The following is a 14,784-nucleotide window of genomic DNA, read 5'->3' on the forward strand; positions in this document are numbered from 1 at the left end:
GGTGCTCAAGTCTTCGAGATTTGTTGTTGATCCGCCCGCAAGGCTACTTACCTACGTGACAATATGTTCCATTAATTTCCGGGAAGATAACTTTAGAGATACTGGTACGTAGTTTCTTTCCTGAAGGCGATCACCTTTTGTAAAAACAGGCAGAACTCGAAAAATCGTCCTGTCATCAGGTATCTTTCCGGTCAACAAATATATACAAAATATGATAGCCAAAAATCTGGCCAGTGGCTCAGCGTACCGCTTTAGAAAAGTGTTCAGAATGTCGTCGGGTCTAGGGCATGATTTTGTTTTCGCTTTAAGCAGCATGGAAACGACGCCTGATTACGAGATCAAGTAAACTTGTGTTGCGTAGACTGGAAACGTGCATGGCGCATCATACGAATTTGATTCTGAAAATACGTTATGGAAGTAACTGTTCAAATGCTGAGCAATAACGTCTGGTTAGTAACCCTTGCGTCATTGATTGTTATTTAAGATATAGGTGCTATTATGTCTCTAATGTGATGCCAGAATTTACTGGGGTCCTTTTTTATGAACTTCGGTAAAATTATTTTAAAATGACAATCTTTTGATTGACGTACAACAAGTGCGAGACTTCCACTACGTTTACTGATTACGCTGCGTTGCTTGCTTTTTTTTTTGAGCTGGAGCCTGAGGCGGATAATATTGCGAGTCATCCGAAGGGTCTGCTTCCGAATTTTAATGTATTTTATAGTGAGATACCTACCCAGCCTTTATTGACGCCACTCTAACCCATATCATGGAACGACTGAAGCCAGCGATGTGGCCTTAAACTTATTCGGTCATTTTTTTTCGGTGCCGTATTTATAGCTTCTTATGAAACATGGCGGACAGCACGCGCTTCTTGTGCGCAAGCGATGTTCTGATTAGTCACGAATGCAGAAAATAAAGCAGTGATTGCTCATTATGCTCTTCAAAGCTGAACCAATATGACTTCAGAGTTGCCGCGTCGCGGCCAGGTTTTCTACCTTGTGTGGTGTTTCGAGAGGCACAAGTGTAGTTTCCAATCCTTCATGTGATGTTACAATGAGGAAGACGGCATGTAGGGATTATCCAGTAAAAACACAGCGGCTGCTATTTTGTTGCACATGGCGCGTGCCCAAAGGCCGGTCAGCATGTCTAATCGAAGCCTGTTTCCGCATACACCACTAAAGCTGTGCGCTGTAGCCACAAACGGCACCCGTTAGGTCCCGCGAATACTCCATATTGCAGTTTAAACGGTGGTACAGGTATTCAAGAAAATTGACAAAGGTAAGGCTGCTTCTGACTGCGCCAAAAGCGCCGATTGTTCCTGCTTCAGTGATGATAGAAACACAGAATGTACCTGGGGAAATAACCTTGTGTTATCAAGAAAGGAAAATAGCAAAAGAAAGACAAGACCAGGTGTGCAGCTTTACTGTGAATAAAAAATGTGGTCGGTGTGTCAAAAATGCTAAATGAGCGCAATATATAGGAAAAAAAATACATTTTATTCTGAATTCTAAAGAAAGGTGACGCTATCGATTTTTTTGGATAATTGTGAATGATGCTGAAAAAAGCTGCCATGTACAGCATGCAGTTTCGCCGTATATGAATAACCTCCGTATATGAATACAAGGAAGCATATTTAAGCGGAACTATATTAGGATGTGTGAAAAATGTTTTGTTCGGAGCATTTAGTCAAACACGGCGTCTTTTCAAGTTACATCACCTCGTTAAATTATCAGACATGCGCAACTGGCTCCCTCAGGATTAAAATCTCGGGCACGGGAAAACATAAGGTGCTGAAAGTTCCCTTGATACAGGTAAGAACTTCGCATGAGCAGTTTTCCATACGCCCATTCTGTTCGAAACAAGTATTTTTAATACATCTGCTCAGAGGGTTTAAAGTTAGGCACGAAAGCAGAACGCAGCTGCAGTGAAGCATTCATTTTTTTTTCACCGTGTGTAGAGGCCACAAATGCCGCCATTCCGCAGAATCTCTGCGCCACCGCAAAGAAAAATCGGAACTAGTCCTTACGATCACAAACGCTAAGTCGTCTGCAGAACTTTCCGCTCAGAGAAAAGCCCACGGAATGGTGCCGCTTCTTCCCTCAGGCTCCCTACCTCCACGTTTTCACCGGTGCAGTCCATGCAGCAGCAAGTCATTCTTGCCCAGCGGAATCGTTAGTGCGGTGTGCTAATGGTTCACGGTCCTGTACTTCATTCGTGGTACTCGCCTAGCCAAGGTTTCAATACTGCTGTCCCAGACACTGAAGAACCCACTTGGGCAGGCTCTACAGCAATAGCACTCGGCTTTATTGCGCCCGGCAACGCTCATAACCCTACTACGCTCCACATTGCGGGGGCGTTCAAGTTGGAGGGAAGACAAAAGGGAAACTGCAGTGGGGCGGAAAAGGGATAGGCTGAAGGAGCCGAAAAGAGGGGAAGAGATTTCTTGGAATTCTGTCCACAGGATGCAACATAACAAAAAAGGCGGGAAGACGGAGGGAGACAGCGTGAGGACCCGTGAAACTTGTAGATGACTGAAAAATAGCGCCAGGAAGAAAACAAAAAGAAAGGAAGCCAAGAAGGTGGAGTTTAAATGGATTGCCAGCATTTTTTTTCTACGACGAACGCCTCGCACGGGCAGGGAAAAGGGCATCTTTTCTTTCGACCAACTGCGCTGGGCGCTGTTAGGCGCGAGACGAATATGACGATGGAAAGAGGGAATCACAGAATTGAGTGGTCTCGCGGGCTGCTCGTTTGAGAGGAAAATGAGGGAAGTTTGGCATTCGTTTCCTGCTATGAGTAGTATGAAGGCTGCTACTGCCGCCGATGCTGCCATCGGCACTGTCGGGGGTTTGGGGAAGGAAACAGTCCCTAATGCGTTTTTGATTTCCCTTTCCACGGGAAGTTGGGGTCATTAGTCTCGCATCCTCGTCTCCACTTTGACGCTGCCTGCCCCGCCCACCGCCGTCGCCCTCTTCCCTGCACCCCACCGCACACACGTTGATGAATAGAGGCCTTTCGAGAAGCGTCTGGTGAGAGTCTGCACGCACAGTTGAGTTTTTGCAAAGGGAAAAAGAATTTCGCCTGCTGCTAAACTTTGCGTGCTTCACCGCAAGAAGGTGCTGGCTTCATTTATGCAGTGCCCTCCTATTCCTGTTCCGCATCCTTCCGCTTGGCGCGTTACTTCCACTTTTTCGTTTTCTCTATATTGAAAGCAGAACGTCCACTGCGGGATGTCGTGCCACCACGGCTTCAAAACTCTTCATTCATCGAAAGCGTCTGCTCCGTCAAAACCATCTCTCTTGCGACTAATTGTGGTCCGATCCCCGCCTCCTCCTCTACGCACTCGTCGGTGCGCCTTCGATTGTTAGGTGTACTTGGCAGTTAATTGTCTTGTATTTGGAGAGGCGCGGTAAAGATGTACGTGAACCACTTCGCACCTTTGTTGGCAACAGCAGCTCAGAGGGGAAACGTTTTTGCGCATTTTAGTTCTATGTGTGCTGCACACGCTCTGGGTATGCAAAATCATCACTCCCTCTCGCCTCTTTGTTCTTTTTTTCTAGTAACAAACGCAAGAAAAGACCAATGAAACTTCTTCCGGGTCTTTAGTGCATCCGCATGGGCGTGCTCCGTGTTTAGGACCTAGAGAGAGTTGTGCTCTCTCTCTGTTTCAGCAGCTTGATGGATATGTATTTATGGTTGCATAACCTTGATAAAATCTGACATGAACGCTGGAAAGAAACATGAAAAAATAAGTAAAACGTAGGGTGGCGGAAAATTCACAACTAAGAAGTTTTCTCTAAATTTCTGTACTGGAACGACTAGACCACTGGGTTTCTTGAAAGCTGTCGAAAAAACGATTATGCAGCAACAAATGAAAGTTACCAAACTTTTTCACTGACATCGTTGGTGCCAACTCACTGCTGCTAGAGAAATGCACAGGCCCTACCAAAAGAAACGCTTTGAGCAAGTTTGCAACCTGCTCATTATGGCCATGGTTGCCGATCATGAAAAGCAACAATGCCAGGAGCAAAGATCGAATGCGCTGAACATTAGTTACACAATTTTTCAGATGCATTCAGCAGGCTTGCTGTAGCTGCCAGATACACAATTTTTCAGTTTCATTCAGCAGGCTTCCTGTAGCTGCCAGATATGTGGAAACAAATTTCTGCTAAATACAGGCAAGTTCGGAACACAAGATGGTCGGGACGCAGTGTCGAAATCTCCCCCCATTTATGCTGTGAGAAGGAGTTCAATTTGGATCTAGTTATACAAGGGAAGAATGGAAGCGTCAATAGAGCTAAAATTGTCTTGTCCAGCGGGTCCGTAAGCAGCCAAGCGTAGCATGAGAATATCTTTGGAAGAATATATAATGTGAAACAATGCGGACGGTTCTCGGCCGTTGCAATCCCAGTTCGAACGCAAGCCTTTCGATTTTTTCTCCTCGACTCGAACCGCGTAGAAAGATCAGCACGTATTGTTTCTACCCAGTGTTCGCCACCTCATGTTACCTTCCCGAAAGGAATGCCTAAACCTTCCTTCCTTTTTGCTTTCCTACCTGGAAGCCGTTTCCTTTGCACACCATTTCTGTAAAGCTTCGGTTTTAGATGGAATTGGTAGAAAGGAACGCAAGAAGAAAAAAAAATTCGCAGCGCGGGATTGGAAGCACCGAAGGGGAAGGGGATTGGGAATGGAGAGTGTGAAAAAGGATGCGATGGGGAAGGCATAGCAGGCTGGTATAGCGAAGCGCAATGCAAGACACATGGTGAATTGAAAACATACAGCTGGAATAAAAGTTGAAGCCCTAGCGCAGACAAGGCAGTCGTCTCGCATCGACAGCTGTTAACTGTGCAGTAAGCATTTTGTCGCGTCTAAGGAGACACAGTTTTCATATGGTGGCCCATATATACATGTACTGCGAAGGAGGACTTCGCCGACCAGGTTTATTTTAACCCACCGCCAGACACGCGAAACGAGCTTACAGCCCATGCGATAATGATGAGTATACACAGGTGTGAAGGATAAATTCGCATACAGATAGGTGAGAAGGGCGAAACTGCAGTCAGCACAGCACGCATATAGTATTGTAAGAAAGCACTGTGAACCACAAGTTATGTACTTATAAAGCAGACTAACATGAGCTTAGAGCAAAAATGGTTCACTGATGTTACGACTGTCGAGCAGAATTCCTCAGAGTGCTACATGATAATTCCAGACGAGCATCTATAGGGGTTAGAAAAAGTGGCGACAATGCACGAAAAAAAGAAAACGTGGTAACGCACCAACAACCACTTTAAGCACAGCATCCGACTTTTCCATTAAAATCAACCGAAGCTTCTACTGTGACAACTCAAACGTGACATACGTTCTTCAGTGTTCAATGTGCCAACTTGAATATACCGTCCGAACGGAACGCGCTCCTGAATACGGTTCAAAAGGCATCACGCACACGCTAAATCTCTTCCCAATCTCCCCTTATCAAGACATCTTAGCATTGCTGGTTACGAATTGAGTAACCTGAAAATAGCCATAATTGAATCAAACTTCCGCACGAATTATGACAGGGACATGCCAGACTCGTATCGCATTTATATGCTCAAAACAGCTTCTTCCGTACTTAATGCGAGGCATGGGAAACTCAGCTGTCTGCCTGAAGAATACCTACATAACAAATTAATAATTTAGTGCCAAAAAGAAGCTATTCCCCATGTTGGTTATGGAGCCGCAAAGGTTCAACAACTTCACAACACAGTATTTTTCTTTCTTTTTCTTTAAGTTATTTTTGCAGTTTTGATTACTTCTTTTCTTTACTCTTTACAGTTCGTTTACTTTAGATTCTCTGTTTTGGACATCGGTTAGTTTATATTATTATTTCAACTTATCCTGCCCCACCCGTGTGAGTCACTATGTGGAGTTGACGCAACGCTCCAAGGCACGTCTATTGTGTGCAGCATTCCTCTGCGACCCCTGGACTGGGAGGAGCCCTTTGTGCAGGGCTCCTATGGCCTTAATTGTGTTCTGCGCCCGCTGAACAAGCTGTTTTCGATTCTCTATGCTTGAGGTGGACCGCATGGCCTCCCACTGCTCACGCAGTAGGCAGGGGGATTTTCCGAGAGGCTTGAATGCGTTGGTAAGCCCATGTAGTGCTATTGGCTGCTGATGTCAAAGTTGCGCCATCGCATAAAGCCGCAAAAGCAGCATTTAAATGCAATCAAAATGTGAAAACACCAGCGTGCTGTGCGATTAAAGCACGTCAAAGAATCCCTGGTCCCCTAAATTATTTCGGAGCCCTCCACTGCAGCTTCTCACTTATCCGTTGCGTTGGTTCAGGATGTTAGACCTCACACATCACATACAGCATATTTTATGGTGCTGCGTTCGTTGTCGTAGTGATATCAAGCCCTCGCAAGAACGATCTCTAAGAGTCTTTGTTTCTGGTATGGTGCGCCAATAAATTGAGTAAATAAACAATTTACGTCTGTAGGATTTACGATGAAGGACTCCTACGTGGATGTTAGTATACGGTGCTCAACGTAATTAAGCCTGGGCACGTGAAATCTTTTTTTCGGAGTGTTATTTTTTGTTTCAGCTGCACACAGAAGCTAGTCGTTTTTGTATTTTAAGGAGCTGACCAAATTTATTATTATTCTATACTTTTCGGGTACGCAAACACATCTGGGTGGGTTTGATCGTGTATTGTGGTGATTTATAACAAACCGCCGCCGGAATGGAGGACACCGGATTAATTTAAACCTCCGTCGACTCTGTAGCTTGAGGTGACATCGCACAGCATTCCGGGATTTCGGATTTTTCCTCCATTAAAATGCAGCTTTTGTGGCCAGGATAGACCCCGCTACCATAAGATCAGCAGCCGAATCTCAGAGCCACTAAGCTACCATGGCGGGCGCCATCGAGAATGGATTTAAACAGTATGGTACCAGGAACCCTGACCCTTTAAATTGCGGAGCGAGTGAAAAACAGATATAGAATATAGTTTGAATCCGGTGTAATTACCCAGCGCTCCAAATTCCTTGAGGTGGTTTGCTTCGAAGCCATTGGTTAAGGTGCGCTGCACTTCTTGAAAAAAAAAGTGACATTGTTGAGGTCCCCCTTGACAAGACCCCGCCGGTTTTGTTTCCTGTGAAGAACACAAATCCTCTAAGAATGACGTGTTTCGCAACCTCAGGCCAACAATTTACGTTACCTTTCCCGGCACTCGAGCGCTAAAAAAAATAACAAGAAGCACAAAAGAAGTCCGTTTGTTTGGACAGCCATCTACGCGACCAAGACGTCATGCTTCAGCAGACACATCAGGCTGTTTCCCTTCACCTTGCGGAGATGGCGTATAAAATCACTGATCGACAACAAAAATGCTGGTCGCGCGCCCCACGCAAGAGTCAGAAAGCGGGCCAAGGAAATGAATAAACCATCTCGTCTACCGCCACCATGCGCTGGCAAGGTTGCTTTTTTTTTTTTTACCTATGGCAGGTCTTCTTTTCTGATGCCCTTATTGAAGCGACAAGGAGGTTCACCCCTGCATTGAGGCAGCCGCAGTAGCAGCGACAACTGGTAGCAGTAGGACTACGTGCTCGGCGACGGGAAACGGGTGTGATGACGCCCTGGATACCTCCAATAGTTTCCGAATTGAATGAGGGCTCCCCAAAGACATCTCATTCGCAGCCTGCCAGGTGCTACTGGCTGACTGGCCGTTCGTTTTCTTCTTTTGTTTTCTTTGTACGTTTTTTTTTTGTGCAGCGTAGAGAAGGCGCCTTTTTTTCCTTTCTCCTGTTGAAGTATTAGCGGGGTCGCAGCGGAGCACCAGACAGAGACGACCAGCGTGGCAGGCTTCTAGTTCCGGACTGCCCGTGCCGGGCGTGCGCGCCCAGCACGCGTTGTTCATCTTTATTTTCCTCTAGCGCGGGAACGCCGATCTCAGCGCCGGCGCTTTATAGCGTCGCCGGGCGCTACAGGGCCCCCCGCCTAGACGGAACGTCGAAATGTGGACTCGGTGGAAGAGAGGAGGGAATGAGTGTCCAGTAAGTTCATGTCAGGGTCCGGGAAGAGCCGTCGGGTGGAGGACGCGGGCTCAGGTGGACGAGCCTGGCTGCTGCGCAACGGACGAATGATGCAGGGTAGCGAGCTGACAATGGACATGGAGGCAGGGGAGGCCATGGTCAGGCCGTCACCGGCTGTAGTGCTGCCCGCTGACACAAGTGTCAGCGATGTTGGACCGTTGCAGCTGATGTCGGCGGGAAGCTGGCACACAGAGTACGCCGTCACAAGCAAGGGAGCGGTCGAAACGGCTCCGTGGACAGATGTGGTCTTTATCGTGGTGTCGTGTCGCTGCTGTAGCGCCAGCTTCAAGTCGTCCAAATAGGTGGAAATGGCTGGCTGACATGGCTCAGGTGCCCCTGATGTAGGGCGCGAGCAGTGCGGTCCGGCCACTAGGGTTGGCACAGGTGTGCCCGACGAGACAACGGTGACAGCTGTGGAGATGACGGAGGAAGTTGCTGGGTTCAATTCCAGGTGCTGGGGTAAAGCGGGAGTGGCCGTCCGGAGCGACTGGCCAGTGCTGATGCGCGTGTGGGCATGGTCGGGCGTGAGAGCAAGCGCTGACACTGGGTCGGGAACTGTTTCAGGCAAAGTGGGGCTGGAGGCGATCGCCGTGCTTGTTACTGCTGTCATCGGGTTGGCTTTCTCATCCTGCTCCTGATGACGAGTAGTGCTCTGCGGACCTTCTGAGGGGCTGGGAGTGTGACAAGCAGGTTTGGTCGTTGTCGAGGGCTCTTTAGCATCAGCGGGCGACGGCTTCAACCTCACAGAAGAGGCCTGCAGAGCTGTTGGCGGTAGTGACGAGGTAGATGGAGATGCCGGAAGCCTCGGCACGGCTGCTGCCGCAGGGTCGTCTTTGGCTGCAGGAAGCTCTGGCGACAACGCCACTGAAGCGCAAGGAGGCAGAGCCAGAGACGCGGGTCGGATAGTAGTGGGAGCAGGACGCGAGGCGGAGCTCGTGCGGATCCCACCTGGTGTGGCGTCGAGAGAGACAGCCGGGCTGGAGACGCTGGACGGGAGTGGCGGCGATGCGGCGAGGGGCTGCTGAGGCGGGCCGGGTTCTGATGAAGGCTGCGAGGGCGCGGGCGAGGCCGGTGCAGGGCCAGAGGCTGGCGGCGGCGAGAACGGGTCCGCTGCGTCGTAGAGCGGCGGCGGAACGTAGTAGGCGCCGAAGTACGCCAAGACGGCCGCACGCAGCTCATCGTATGGCCGGCCGCCGAAAGCAGAGTAGGTGAGCCGACGCAGGAGGTCGGCCGGGAGGATGTCACAAAGGACTTCGTGTTTGAACGGCTGGATGGTGATGCCGTTCAGGTACATCGAAGCCTCCAGTTGGCCGAACCACCCGCCGACGCCTGCAGGCCGGAACGCCGGGAGCGGCGGGTCGAAACTTGGGTGCTGCCAGTACGCCATGCTGGAACGCCGCTGCGATAGAAGGCACGGTTCGCCAGGTCACCACTGTTGAAGTATTAGCGGGGTCGCAGCGGAGCACCAGACAGAGACGACCAGCGTGGCAGGCTTCTAGTTCCGGACTGCCCGTGCCGGGCGTGCGCGCCCAGCACGCGCTGTTCATCTTTATTTTCCTCTAGCGCGGGAACGCCGATCTCAGCGCCGGCGCTTTATAGCGTCGCCGGGCGCTACACTCCCCTCACTATATCCTCGTCCTTCTACAGCCTGCAATTTTCGTGCTTTCTTTTTCTCCCGGGGATGTCTTTCAGCCGCTAAATATATTACTCAACCCAGGGCGCATTTCTCTTATGGTCGCTTGCTTCTTCCTGGCTATTTCCCCTTCGCCCCTTGTCACCCTCTCTGCTTCCCTCCCTACCCTCATACCGCTCTATACATCGTCTCCTGGATGGAAATGACATGCACGTCTAAGGGCCGCGGTAAAGAGGAGTCGCGTATGGCGTGAACTCGCCCTGAAAGCGTTCACGCCAATACCAACAGCTCCGGAAATCCGACATTTTAATGTAGGAATATATTTACCGGCTGCATTTTCACCTGCCTTGTCAGAAATTTTTTTTCCGTCTGGCTCCCGTCCGTCCGCACCACTAAAAAACTCGCGAAAATTAAAAGCTTCCCACCCTGTACGCGCAATGCATTATGACCTCGAGCGTTCCAGAAGCTTGAAAGAACGCTAAAGTTATCTTAATTCATAATAAAGATGTCAAGGACTGACCGATAGGTTTGCTATCCATTGCCTATAAAGTGCTTACAATGGTAATCACTAATCGAGTTAACACATCAAACAGACCGATCAGATTACTAACAGTGGCCTGCAAGTTATGTACTAGGGTAACGCTGATAGATTGAGGACTACCTTAGACTTCAATCGACCAAATGATCAGACAGGCTTTCGTGAAGTGTGGTCTACAATAAACCATATTCACGATATCAATAAGGTGACAGCGAAATGTGTAGAATTAAGCAAACGCTATATACAGCTTTCATAGATTACGAGAAAGCATTTAAATCAGACGAAACCCCAGCAGTCATGAACGCATTGCTGAATCAAGGTGTAGAAGAGCCTTATGTAAAAAAAATCAGTTCCTCTCCAGTATTCTAGAGAACGTGTAAGCATCAAATGATTACGGGCAATAACGGAGTAATTACTCATTGAGTAATTACTCCCTCATTACAAATTTACTCCAACTTGAGGGATTACCCTAAATATTTGACCAATGGTTACGGGCATACCACATTGGTTGCTATGCCCGTAACCAAACAGCACAATAAACCACATTCACACTATCGATCAGGTGACAGAGAAATGTGTGGAATTAAGCAACCGCTATATACAGCTTTCATTGATTACGAGAAAGCATTTGACTCAGACGAAACCCCAGCAGTCATGAACGCATAGCGAAATCAGGGTATAGAAGAGTCTTATGTAAAAAAATCACTTCCTCTCCCGTATTCTAGAGCAGGTGTAAGCATCAAACGTTACGGGCATGGCACATTGGTTGTAGATGGTACTCGCGACAATCTTGAAAATGGTCTAGCGCAGAGTACACCACACCACACCTACGGTGCACTAGGACACTGAACGCTTTTGTTTCCTGTCTCTGTGTCAGACAATCTCTTTAGCTCGGTCTCGTCTACTGACTCCTGTTTTTATTTCGCTTCCATTTTTGTAACCGCTGTTTTTATTCTTCTGAAAAAGATACAAACTGCTGCTGACTGGACAACCGGTGTGTAGCGGTCTTAAACGTGCGCGAGTTTGTGGGACCGCGACGCCATCCTTGAGAACTGTGCACAAACTGTTGTTGAGCGGAGTACTGTGTCCTTACATCTCGTTCGGTGCCCGGATGATTTTCACCTTTTTCAAGATCTGGATAAAACAGCGCAACAGAAGTCGAGACAAGACAAGGAAAAATGAACACAAGGCGCTGGTGTTTGTTCTTCTTTTGCCTCGTCTTCCGTCGCGCTGTTTTATCCAGGTCTTGCCGACACCTACCAGTTGATTCATCAAGCGTACTTGAATTCTGATTTGTATATTCTCAAGATTCAAAGTGGTTGGAGGCGTTTAAGGCGAGCCGGGAAGGCAACTGTTAGGACTCGCACCCTGGATTGCCATCAACGAGCAAAAGCGACAAAAATATGTTTCGTGTTCGTGATCGTTTGAACACAGACCGTCCAATGAGTGTGCGAATGATAGCAGACATTCTCAATATTCCAAAAACCATCGTTCAAGACATCATAAGTACGTTGATGTGCTCGAGAGTTCAGGAAGAAGGGTCCTTCAAGCGCGAAAGGAGATAGCCGATATCTGGAAGTTGCAGCAAGACAACGCTCCCAGCTATACTTCTATGCGCGTACGAGAGCTGCTGGTCAAGCTCAGCTTGGCGACGCCGCCCCAGCACCCCTATAGTCCTACCCTGACTGCGGCAGACTTTTTCCTGTTCCCGAGAATCAAGAGGGCTCTGAAAGGAGCCCGTTTTGTTAACATCGAAGCAATTGAAAATGCCATGACAAAGGCTCTAAATGAGGTTCCAGTCGACGCCTTCTAGGATGCGTACAGTGCGTAGCACAGCTGCTGGCAAAAAATTTGTTGATGCCAAAGGGGACTACTTAGAAGAATTTTAAACGTTTGTAACGATCTAATAAATAATTTTTTGCCACTGACAAAATTGCTTTACTTTTCAGACACACCCTGTATATCTTCCCGCTTGTTACGCGATGAACGAGCATTGAAATGCAGAAAAGAGATTTTGCTGCTTTTTACCTTAAAGTGGGCGCTCAGCTCGTAAAGTGTCAGTAAATCACGGCTTGAAGTAGTCAGTACCGCCATGATCTTTGAGATGTAGAATATTCCACTATTGATCATATCAATACGAAAAAGCCAGAAACGCACTGAGAATCAAAGCCTCGAGGAAATGTGAATGTAAACTGCAGTGGGCATATTCATCGCACGGCACGAAATTATTTTTTCAATCACATCTGTCTACGAGTAGCACACATATAGGGCACATCACAAAAGCCAGTAAAAGGTCGAATCATACCGGTGAAAACGACTATTGGTTCTCTTAGCACAGGATCATACAAAAAGCGCAAACCTCATTAGCGGCAAACCTCCTATCGTATAGGCCGATACAAGGATTAAGATAACAGTGCAGTGACTGGCTGTTTCAAATGTCAAATTGGCAAATTTCTTATACCGCAAAACGCAAGAAAGCAGAGAAGTGATAATGGGAAATGTCCATCTCACAAGCTTATCAAGCATATCAAGCAACGTTCTATTTTGACGGTCGGTGTACTGATAGCAGAAACGGTTAAGCGGCAGTCGCAAGATCAGCCTCACAGGTAACATGCAGGATTGTAGAGGTGTCACTCTTGCGCTTCAAAATCTTTCCCTTTGACACCCGCACGTATTTCCAAAGTTTTTCTTTTTTGAGCTTTCGAGCCTTACTCAGCAGAATTATTCTCGGTGCATAAATGTTAATTTATGTAGACAAGATCATATTTGTTAAATCCAATTTTATAGACCTTCGGGCTCTTTTACCGGGCTGCCAACAGCCATTTTTCAGTTCTTAAGTTGAACTTCACGCTAACAATAGACTTCGCTTTATCTTTCGAAGCCACGCGATGCACAACATCAATGCCAGCGTCAGTAACATTAGTGCCCAGAAAATTTGCAGTGTCCACAACTGTCTCGTCTAGGTCCTCATTCGCAGTTACCGGACGTCTTTTGATTTCAAGGTTCTCACTGCATTGTTTCAATCTCACTATTCCTTTCTTTGCCAGATCAAGTGCCTCTCTCAATTCTTCATTTATTGCGCGGCACTGCGCAGCCTCAGCGTTCATCTGACCAAGTTGCACCCGATAACAGTGAACGTCCTTCTTAAATTCTTCGAAATCATCGCTTATGAAACCAATGGAGCATCAACGCTTGCTTACAACTTGTTTTTATTTCTGCAGCAAGTGCGTAAAGCTTCAGCACGCGCCCGGAAAGTACCTTGACAAATTTTTTGGTTGTGCTAGGCTGCTTCTCCAGAGCCATGACAACATTCTCTAATGCTCTCTGGCTAGCGTACGACATGGCTGAATAAGGAAAGCTAATTGTCAGGACAACACTCAGGAAAAGCCTGAGAAACCAAATAGTCACTTTTAGCTGCAACAGCGAAGAAATTGTCAGTATTGCGCCTAAGACGTTTATATAGAAAAATTTCACCAACCTAAAACTGGAGCTGGTTAGATTTCGTCTGTGCACCGTTGGTGTTGCTCCCAGAATCACCAAATGTCCCGATGAAACACCGCGCCAAATGAAAGTGATACCAGGCCTTTGATTGCGGTAAACGCTTAGATTGCAGCTTTGTCGGTGCATTTAAGATGAGGTCATCATAAAAATGCAAAGCTGCAATGTGTAGGCAATGGGTGCTTGGTTCTTGAGAAGGCAGCAGCACGGTCCTGAAACCGTCTTGCAGTTCACTTGAAAAGCACCAGCCACAACCTGAAAGATAGCAGTGGAGCTGGTTAGTTTCCGTCCGTGCACTGTCGGTGTTTCTGCCAGAATGACCATAATTTGTTTAACCGTATAGTAGTGAGAAAGCATTCCCAAATCGCCCAGGACAAACCTGGAGGTCGCCATCGTGACGTGCGCGCTCAACTAAGGCTTGAGATAGATTAATCTTTTTGTCCAAACCACCCAAGGTCAAATTCGCAGATTGTCCAGGCCAAGTTTTCGAAAATGACACGGGCCAAGTTTGGAGGTCACCATCCTGCGAACATGGTCAATTATTTTCTTTCGGTAAAATTTAAGCAGCGCTAACTTTTAGGACGAATACACAGAAGACATGACAAGACGGGCGCTGACTCCAACTATGTTTATTGAACACGTTTTTCGTAGAACATATAAGAAAAGACGACCGTGGGCGCATGCGCATCTGCCACAGACCACAAAAAGAAAAGGCCAAGATGACAAAGATGACAGCAAAGGTAGATTAATGAGGGCGGCACGCATTTCGTCTCTTATATTTAAGCAATCTGAATTCGCTGGCATGCAGGGAGACAGAAGTGGTGCTGACACACATGTCGCCTTTTGCCTTGATGAAAAATGCTTCGGATAATTCCCGAGCTAATCTATCTTTGCTCCTGGTTAGAATTTTGATTTTGTCAAGCCGTGGCTCACAGTTCTCATCGTTTTGGTCCTTGCAAGAACGGCAGTGGGCGGGTAGATTCAGGCATGAGTCTGATGCGTTTCCCAAACTTCGTTCATGTTCCCTGGCGCGTTCGTTA

Source organism: Amblyomma mixtum, chromosome 6 (assembly GCF_055824585.1).
Source record: "Amblyomma mixtum isolate Tamu chromosome 6, ASM5582458v1, whole genome shotgun sequence".
NCBI lineage: Eukaryota > Metazoa > Arthropoda > Arachnida > Ixodida > Ixodidae > Amblyomma > Amblyomma mixtum.